Raw genomic sequence first — 10,081 nt, forward strand, 5'->3', positions numbered from 1 at the left:
GGACAACATGGTATTCAAAGGTATTAGAGGGTGCTGATGAACAAGGACACACCCTGATAATTAATGTTTCATCAATGAGTATTTACTGAACGCAATGTCAAGCTGGTCGAACTGTGCATCCCGATGATTAATGGCAACTGACTCTACTAGACATTTACCGTACCTCCTAAATTTGCTTGAAGAAAATAAAACTGGACCCAGAATGAAATTACTTATCAAACTTCATGGCACATTTATTATCAAGATCCCAGGAAGCACCTGCTGCATGTATATTTACACTTTATTATGTTAGCAGTTATTGCATTATGGATGTGTTTTTTTGTGCTGGCTGCTTAGTGCACTTCTTGTCGCTGACTTATGATGAATGCAAAGTCCCTTGGTAGCACCAAGTGACAGCAAGAGGTGAGTTATTGTACTCATTTCAGGATTGCTGTTAGTGTGTGTGTGTGTGTGTGTGTGTGTGTGTGTGTGTGTGTGTGTGTGTGTGTGTGTGTGTGTGTGTGTGTGTGTGTGGGTGAGTGGGTGGGTGTTTGTGTGTCCATCCTGAACCTGACTCACTAAGACAAATGACCTGACGTCATCGCAGAGGTCTGAGGAGTGTCGGCTTGTCTGGTTCGCATTCATCTTTTACAAGGTGAAAATGGAAACTTGTTTTCTGAGAAACAGACACACTTGTTTAAATAATGATGTCTGAGCACTCTGGTGTCAGCTGCAATGACTCTGTTCAGCAATTTAGAAAATGCTTCATCGGTTGTCTTCCTTAAACCCAATTAAGTGGAATAAAAAAGAGCCTGCTGCACTTTTTAATGTATTCTGACACGGGTTGCTTAATATCTTTTGTTCCGGCACCCAAACCTTTTTTCCAGACCTCGTCCAATAGAGGCTTTGTCTCAAAGAGCCACAACAAAATGCCCACAATGATTTGTACTTTGCTGTCACTGCTGACATTGTACTTCAGCAAAGCATGAGGTCTGCATTACGCTGCGTCCTCTCTTTTAATTATCAAGAAGGACAAAAAACAAAACAAAGGCTCCTTTTGGGCTTTTTTCTATCAGACCAGATCAAATATCAGATTATCTGTTATGAATTTAATTTTTAGTACTTGGGCTACCCCAATTGTTCATTTTCAATACGGTTTGAGTACTTGTTCACACTAAATATATAGTGTTGAGTTAGTTGGTCCACTCCAAAAACACCTAAAACACCGATAGGCCGCCGTTACATACAGACAGTATGATGATGTTGTTGATCATCTCATTTTTCTTTTGGTAAATTTGGACTCAACTAGAGCAGAATGATACACAGTACACACAGTTATTTGCTTTAGTCCTTCAGATCAACCACTGTTTAAAACAATCTTCTGAATTGTTCATCTCTCAGCTTCTTCTTTGCTAATTTCCATCAATAATGGTGGACATTTAAATGCTGATGTGCATAAATCAGTGCATACAGATCAGTATTTAAGGTTTCACTCTCATCATCCACTGGAACACAAACTAGGTGTCATCAGGATGCCACAACACAAAGCGAACACAGACACAACAGCCAGGGAAGCATCATATCAGGATTAGGAAACAAAAGAACCTCTGGCTAAGCAGATCCCTCAACACAGAGGTGATATCTTGTCAGGAGAGGACTCTGCAGTCTATTTACACCTACAGGCCAGTGGACGCTCTTTCGGTGCATGGGGAGGAATCCTGGTTTGAGCGAGGAGTCAAGGAGGTCATTTAGAGAAGGAAATAGTATCTTTCAACTGAGAAGCGGGTACTTCGCATGTCTTGGCATAAACTGGGTGAATGGAGGATAGAGGAAGAAATGGCAGGCAGATGAACAGGGAAAGGTTGCTGCCAAGAAGCTATTCTTAAGGAACGGGGTTAAAGGCTGAGATATGCCACAAACACAAGACCTGGACTGGAAATCAGAAGAAAACTGAGAGGCAGCTCTAGTTTTGAGTTAGTTCAACTGTGGGTAACAATGTTCTAGACTGTGTGTGATACATTTTAATATGCTACTTACTGGCTTCATGGTTCACGGGTATTGCAGTATCCAAAGCTGTCTGCCAAGTCGAAATATGGAACAAAATGTTTTCAGAAATAAAAGCAGTGATTAGAGCTAGTGGCCATAACTTAGGTGATCTATAAAGACAGTTTTTCTTAGGAAGTAAATTAAGAAAGAATGAATAGGTGCAGACTTAACAGTAAAAGCACATAAAACACAAAATTTTAGTTTCTACAATACTTTGACCAACATAAATGTTACATCTGTTGAACATTTGCTTGATACCACTGTTCTTTTGAAGATATAAGCATGCTAAACTCACTAAATGTATAGAAATGCCACATTACATATTGAGTGATGTGTTTCTACGCTCTGTCAGGCACACACAAGAAGGATGCGAAGGTTGTTGCAACTTATCCCCTACTATGGCTTAAACAGTGTTCGGCTTTGTATCTTTAAATTCAGATGAAATGAACTATAAATAAAATGGCCAAGTTTTTAAATTTAAACATGTCGCACAAGGAGTCCATGCAAGGAAACAAGATGTCACCAAAATAGAGCTGAAGGGATTCACTCTGAGGGGCTCAGTGGAACGTGTCGCTGAACATGATGTGGTGCGGAGGAATCTCATTCCCACCGTAAAGCATAAATACCTCAGCATACCACGGTTCACCAAGGCTGTTTGTCTGGCAGTGGGACAAGTGTTTATGTGTATGTGTGTGCGGAAGGTCAACACTACAAGCCGAGAAAATGGGGACTCTGTTATGACACTCGGTCCATGTTCGACTTCATTTCAAGAATGCCAAATTCACAGCAAACTAACACGTGAAACCTACTGTTTTCTACATGCAGGGAGTTAATCTAGTGCATAATTTCTTCCATATATTGAGCACATCCACACACACCAAACCAGACTGAGGGCAAAGCTGAGTGGTTCATTCATGAGGCGGTCCTGTGGGAGAGAGGTTGTGCCCTGTTACCTTATAAAGGAGGGTTTATAGAGGCCTGTAGCCTGTTTCACTCCCCTCTGACAGCACACGACCTGTCTTACATGTTTTGTCTATCTCTTTATCTCAACTCTAAATATCAGATAGAATAACTATTACTTGAAATAGTGTTTTTAGAGTAATATGCCCAACAGGAAGCCCTACTTTTTTTCTTTCTAAACAGACTTGGTTCAGCATCGATTATGTAGGTTGCACGTTTGATTTTTAATAACTCTGACTGCTGTTTGAGAGCAAATTGCTTCATTGCGCTTTAAAAGTTTCACTTATCAGCCATGCTTCCTTTAATAATATCAGTACATTTTGATTTCTTAAAGCGAAAGTGGTCATTCAAATATTTGATGTAGACAGAGAAAAAAAATAACATTTGGCAAATCTCTGTGGCAAAGCAGGAAAAGATAAAGAGTCATTTAAGTAGCTCGACCATTTTAAGCAAGTACATCAAGCTGGGTACGCTGCACACAGGTACAATGAGGTCTTGTCTAGCCAGTAGGCAATGCTGATCAGGGCTGAAAGCTTTGCAGAGATGTGGCCAACTTTCTGTTTGTGTCTCTGCTGCCAACTTCTTGACAGCCAAATGTTCTGCAGTAACTTTAATAAGTGTTTCAGGGAGAAGTGCAGGAATGTAAAAACTCCTCAGTCACCACGATGCTGTCACTGATAAGCTTTTTTTTTTTTACTGTAGTTGCCTTATGCTTAGACTCAAGAACAGATTGATTAGTAACATTTCACCTCTGTTGAGCCTGTGTTCTAATAATAATAATATCATTTTCGACCTGTAACCTGCTTTGTAAGTCGCTAACCCCAAACCCATCATCATCAACTTTTTAATGACTCATGTTTTGCTGTTAGAATAAGTCCTGAGGTCCATGCAAAGACTGGATCAATGTTGTAGAAAAATTAGAATAGGCTCCATTTACAGTAACTATAATTTAAGCTACATGCTACCAATAGCATGTTAGTATGCAACATTTTCTTAAAAACAAAAAAACCCTGATTTACAATCATGTTTTCAAAAATGTTGGGATACTGTATTAACCATTAATAAAAACAGAGAGCATTGATTTCTTTATGTAACGCATTTTTACATAAAGGCCACACTTTTTCCATCCAGCCACCAGACTGCTGAACAGTGACACTTCATAGACACCTCACTCTCACCAACACTATGCACTCCATATTGGACATATATGCTATTCCTTTTGTACGATATTCAAACTGCTGACCTCTGTGTATTTTACATATATGTACACTGTAAAAAAAATCCGTAAAAATACAGTACAATCTACTGTATAAACGTGAAGGAATTTTCCGTATTAGTCATTTACAGGTATTTTTCTGTATTTCTCAACTACTGCAATGCATTGTGGGAAAAAGAACCTGAAAAGGAGGGAAAAGTAAGCGCAAGAGCAGCCATTAGGCTTCTTTCAGGCTTCATCTGGATTTTGGATTCTGAAGTTGGAGAAACTGCCTTCAAATTTCTGTGGTAAGTATTAAAACTCATGTTTCGTTTTATTAAAATAACGTTTTTCAAAAGACTCCGTGTTTTTATTTAGAAAGAATTGTTAATTTATTTGTTAACTGGTTTCGGCTGTCTCCAGACAAGTCAGGAATATTTTGCTGACTCATTTTTTAAAATAATTGTTATTTAGGTTTAACATGACTTAAGCTTTATTTTAGTTAATGTTAAAATAATTTTTACTGTGATACCACCAGTTTTGCCCTTCAGTGGCTGAACCAGTTTTCATAAATATTATAGTTAGCTGTCTGTGTCTCTCTGGGTATTACACAGCTGTGACTGCTAATTAGCGAAAGTCAGCGATGTGGATAACTGGGAAAGTGAGAACTTCATGGTTCTAGAAATTATTCTAGGACTCTAATAAGTACTGTATCAATACCTGTGTTTTACAGTTGGCTCTACTGTACACTTTAAAGGGTTTCAGGCAAAGTTACACTAACCCTAGTTTAAGCCTCAGACCTTCCTGGCTGACGCTAGCAAATGCTAATGTTAGCCTCTGATTTGGGCTGCTAAAGTAAAGACTTTTAGCTAGCTGACCAGCATAGATTATTTCGGTGGTTAACAGACTGTAGTGGTAAAATTATTGAAAGTATAGTTTCACCTCAGCACATTTACAATTACAGTATGTCTATTTTGTAGCACATAGAAATGTTTAGTTAATATTTACAGACAGACACATTTTCCCTGTAACTGTGTTTTTACTCCAACATTTGTTGAAAATGTAATTTATGAAATGCTGAGCAGTATTTCTTGTATGTGGAATATTTTTGTCACCCCACTGTGCTAATGTGATTAAATACTAAAAATTATTACTAAAAAAATTCAATAATAAATCAATAATAACTATTTCTTGATTGAACTATAATGTAAGTGCAGTGCTGGTGTGCAGGGGCTCTATATGCCTTGTCTATATCAAGCTTTTAGCCAAATATAAGCAGAGATATTTGTATCTTTCTTAAAAATCCAGATCCTTACAGATTATTTGAGAAATGGATCAACAGCTATCACTACTTGAAGCACTTTAAGTCCTGCAGTGGAAAAATATCCCTTATTTCACCTTTGATCACACACTTTGGTTTTCCAGTGCAGAGCAATGGCCAAGAAAAGGAAAGACTTCCCCGAGTGGAAAAAAAAGATGAAGATACAAGCTGGTGATGATCCAGAGCAGCTGGTCTCAGGAAATGAAGAAAAACCCTGATCACCTTCTCTACAAACACAAGGTGAGTTTAATGTTGTGGTTGATTTAGTTTTTCAAGGTATGTATGTTACTTTAATTATAAACTGCTTTTGTTGCAACAGAATGGTGTTATGTGTATGCAACTCTACGTGAATTATAATCCTTTGTAGGGCTGCGTGATATGACCAAAATCTCATATCCCAATATAAGACGTATCTCTCCTGATAACGATATATATCACAAAATAGTGCATTTTCTGTAAATTCTGTGATTCTCGGGCAACTCGACTTATGTGAAATGTTTTCAGTTGGGCGTCGTGTACCTGGAGTCGAGTGTTTTGACCGATGCATGAAACTATACATTTTTAGATATGAGTTTAAATGGCCGCCATTTTCTTTCTGAGTATTTATTACACGGCGTGCTGCAAGGAAAAGCCTGTTCTAACGTTTGAGTCTAAGGATTATTTTGAGCACCTGACGACTCTTTTTTGCTTTTCATTCGTAAACTCTCTCGAAACTCTTTCATGTGATTCTTGTGTAGGTGGTTAAAGAGGTTTGTCGTGTTCGAGTGGTGGTGGGGACCAGTTTGTGGCATAATTTGCATAGTACAGTTTTCTGGGGCGTGTCAGACTTTTCATAACCAAACCATGTCCATGCTACAGAGGTAGCCCCTCATTTAACAATAAGGTTCTCGATTTCTTTTGACTGGTCCTTCTGGTTCTGCCTCATCCTTGCTGGCCATGCTGGTATTCTCTGTGCCTTCGTCTGCGTGGTGACTGTAAGCGCCATTTATAGTTACTTGATGTTTTTATTTGAGGTCATTTGTTTGATGCATATTCTGAAATTTTATGTTTGAGAATAATGTATATCATTTCAGTTTAGTTTGAAAAGTCTCAACAGAAACTTGAGCTTTATTGTGAAAGGTTTATGTGGAAAATAAACAAGCGGACGGCGGAGCCACACGATGGTTTTATCCTCATTGTTGGTAACGAAAGTACGCGTAAAAACAGTCACTTGTCCGTCCATAGTGTGGTTATTTTAAGTATAAGAGAAGGAGAGAACTTTAAGAAATAATATAGCAACTACAGTGACCATCAAAACCATGAAAAAAATATTGCCGTAAACAGTTTATTTTGCAACACCACAAAACAAAGAATAGTGTATAATATGAAACGATAGACATTTTTATATCGTAATCTGATATATATCGTCATATCGCACAGCCCTAATCCTTTTTTTGTTTATGTTGTTTATGCTCTAGGTAAAAAAAAATTATAAAAATACAAACTTTTTAAAAATGTCTTGTTGTTTCTCTTTTTTTCCTCAGAATAAATTGCGACTAGTCTCAATGGCTGACACGGAGGAGCAACACAGCGACACGTTAACTCCGACTGCTGCAGTTCCTGTATGAACTGAGCAACTCTTAAAATCCAAGGAAAAGCTGAGTGTATTTTACTTAAAGCTCAGGTGGACCTTGATGTACTAACATGCAGGCTGCATTCAGGACTTTGTCACACTGTTATATGAAGAGCGGTAACAAGACTTTGTAGTAATTTGTCTTACTATTGTCTTATTTGTTGTGATTTAGGGTCTGTGCGCACTAGCAGAGGTTTTTGTTTGTAACTGTAACCTCGTTTTCAGAGCCTTGTCTAACATTTAATGGTCATGAAATATGTCAGACTTTTTCCTCTACTTAACCAGCTTAGAGAATTTGAACACCGTGGAGAAAAAGGTGTGCATTAAGGATTTTGAACTATGATGTTTAAGTGTTGTCACTGCTGAGGATTCGTGGACACAGATCCTTATTCACTATGCTGCTGTTTACAGTTTAACTTTTCATCAGAACAAGCACTTCTAATAATACTTTGCTCCTCACTGACAAAACAAGTCCCGTAAATACACTTTTATCTTTAAGTTTGGGACAGTAATCTGTCTTAATTTATTATGTGTTGTAGTTATCATATGGGGAAAAGTCCTGTGGTTATCCATCAGTCCTGTTCGAATAAACCCAAAGTTCAGGAACATCTTCTTTAGATCTGTTCAGTTGTATTCATGTGGCACCACTTAAACAGTCAACAAATTTTGACTCAAGTATGTTATATTGTAAGGTAAAGAGCCCAAAGAGTTAATCTCAGACAAATGTTCACACAAATGTGAATTACATTCACTTCATTAATGAAGTGAATGTAATTCAGTAATCAAAGGTGTTTGGCTATAACTGACTACATGTGTATACTGTATCATAAGTGGACAGAGATGGATGTAAACCACACCTTAACCATTTGGCTGAGGCAAAACTACCACAAGGCAGTGATTCTAACTAAAAGGTACTCTGGATATTATTAAATGTGAACATGTCGTTAAATATGACATTTTTTGTTTGTCAGGTGTCCTGTTTGAAGAAAACACTTGGTAGCCACTTGAATGAATGTAAATAAACACATTTACATGAGGGCAACCTGATTTCAAGGAAATAAAAATGCTCAAATTTGAAAGCTTGTGAGTTATTTTGTTCATGTATCAGCTGTTTAGTAGTTTTATGACAAGATGGATGCTGTCATTATATTTTAGTATAGTGTTTGAGTTAAGGAGAATAAAAGAATATTTAACATTAATTGTACCAATGTTGTTGTGTACGAAGCACAAATTAATTTAAGTTTTAATTTATGAATTTTTGAGTACATGGTGTACTAGGTTGTAATTGCATAGAAATGTACGTTTATGGATATAAAGAACTATATTTAATGAGTTACAGTGAAAAGAAGTGCTTGGAAATAGTAATATAAACAGAAATTTCAATTTTTCTATTAACCGAAAATATCAGTTAATGATACAGAAAATATACTGTGAATAAACGGAATTTTCTGTTTTATAGCTGAAGGAAATGTCCGTAAATAGTACAGAGAGTATACTGTAAATCTACAGAATTTTCCGTTTTATCATTTACAGAAAGGTCCGTCAAACCTCCGTAAAAAAACAGAAAATGTACTGGCAGAAAATTACCAGGACATTTTGTTTTTCTACGGAATATTTTTTTACAGTGTATATATGTATACACGCCCTCACACACATATGCATATATATACATATATATGAGTCATGTGCATACATTCTTATAATTAACATTTAACACAAACAATTAACACAAACAAAACAGTGAAGAAGGCGCAGCAGCGCCTCTTCTTTCTCAGGAGACTGAAAAGATTCGGCATGAGCCCCCGCATCCTCAGGACCTTCTATCGCTGTGCCATTGAGAGCATCCTCACTGGATGCATCACCACCTGGTATGGCAACAGCACCGCCTACAACTGCAAAGCTCTCCAGCGAGTAGTGCGGTGCTCTGAACGGATAATTGGAGGTGAGCTTCCCTCCCTCCAAGACATCTACAGGAAGCGGTGCCTGAGGAAAGCGGGGAGGATCATCAAGGACTCCAGTCACCCCAGCCATAAACTGTTCAGACTGCTTCCATCAGGAAGGAGGTTCTGCAGCATCCGGTCCCGTACCAGCAGACTGAGAGACAGCTTTTTCCATCAGGCCATCAGACTGCTGAACACGTCATAGACACCTCAGCTTCACTACTGGAACTTCAACATTATGCACTCCACACTGTATATAAATGCCACTTGTTTTGCACATATTCAACTCTGTATATTTTATATATTTTATTATTATTATTATTATTATTTTATTTTATTTTTTTACTATTTAATTTGTAAAAATGTGTATACACACACACACACACACACACACACACGTAGGAAAATATTTAGTATACACATCCAGAAATGCATACACTATTATATATTGTACATATATTTATTAGTTTCAGGTTGGCCATTCTTGTATTTTGCTCGTTTGTGTTGTTGTGTTTGCACATCTCTGTTGCTTGTGGGGCTCGCACACAAGAATTTCACTCGCATGTGCTGTGCCAGTGTGCCTGCACATGTGATGTGACAATAAAAAAAAAATAAATAAATAAAAAAAAAGTGATTTGATTTAATTATAATTGTGCATAGGTGTATTCTTCTCACATTCCTGCTCTTATATTTCGCTTGTTTCTTATGTTCTTGTATTTTTTCACCGCTGTTGCTTATAAAACTTGCACACAAGTATCTCACTCACATGTGCTGTACCAGTGTACCAGTAATATGACGTAATAATAATAGTGATTTGAAATGAGGTTCAGGCAGCATGTTTCAAAAGAAGGCACTCTGTTAAAACTGCTTTTATTTTAATAGCCTTTGCAGTTAGCAGTTAGGAACCAAGTGGACATGTTTAGATGTCCTTGTAAATATTGTAAATAATGCACTTTGTTTTATAAGAGTTTAATAAGTTTGTGTGATCAGAGAATTTTGTAATCAATCAAACTGATTACAAAAGTTTC

The 10,081-nt window shown here is 37.3% G+C and overlaps 1 long non-coding RNA gene across 1 annotated transcript; it reads left to right on the plus strand.

Moving 5' to 3' along the window:
• Positions 1–4,247: 4,247 nt before the first annotated feature.
• LOC308402956 lies at positions 4,248–8,440 on the plus strand. The gene is made up of 3 exons (XR_013972833.1): positions 4,248–4,488; positions 5,606–5,741; positions 7,025–8,440. It is a non-coding gene; the product is annotated as an uncharacterized lncRNA (long non-coding RNA).
• The last annotated feature ends 1,641 nt before the right edge of the window (positions 8,441–10,081 follow it).

This window comes from Rhamphochromis sp. 'chilingali', assembly GCF_963969265.1.
Source record: "Rhamphochromis sp. 'chilingali' genome assembly, chromosome: 9".
Classification (NCBI taxonomy): Eukaryota; Metazoa; Chordata; class Actinopteri; order Cichliformes; family Cichlidae; genus Rhamphochromis; species Rhamphochromis sp. 'chilingali'.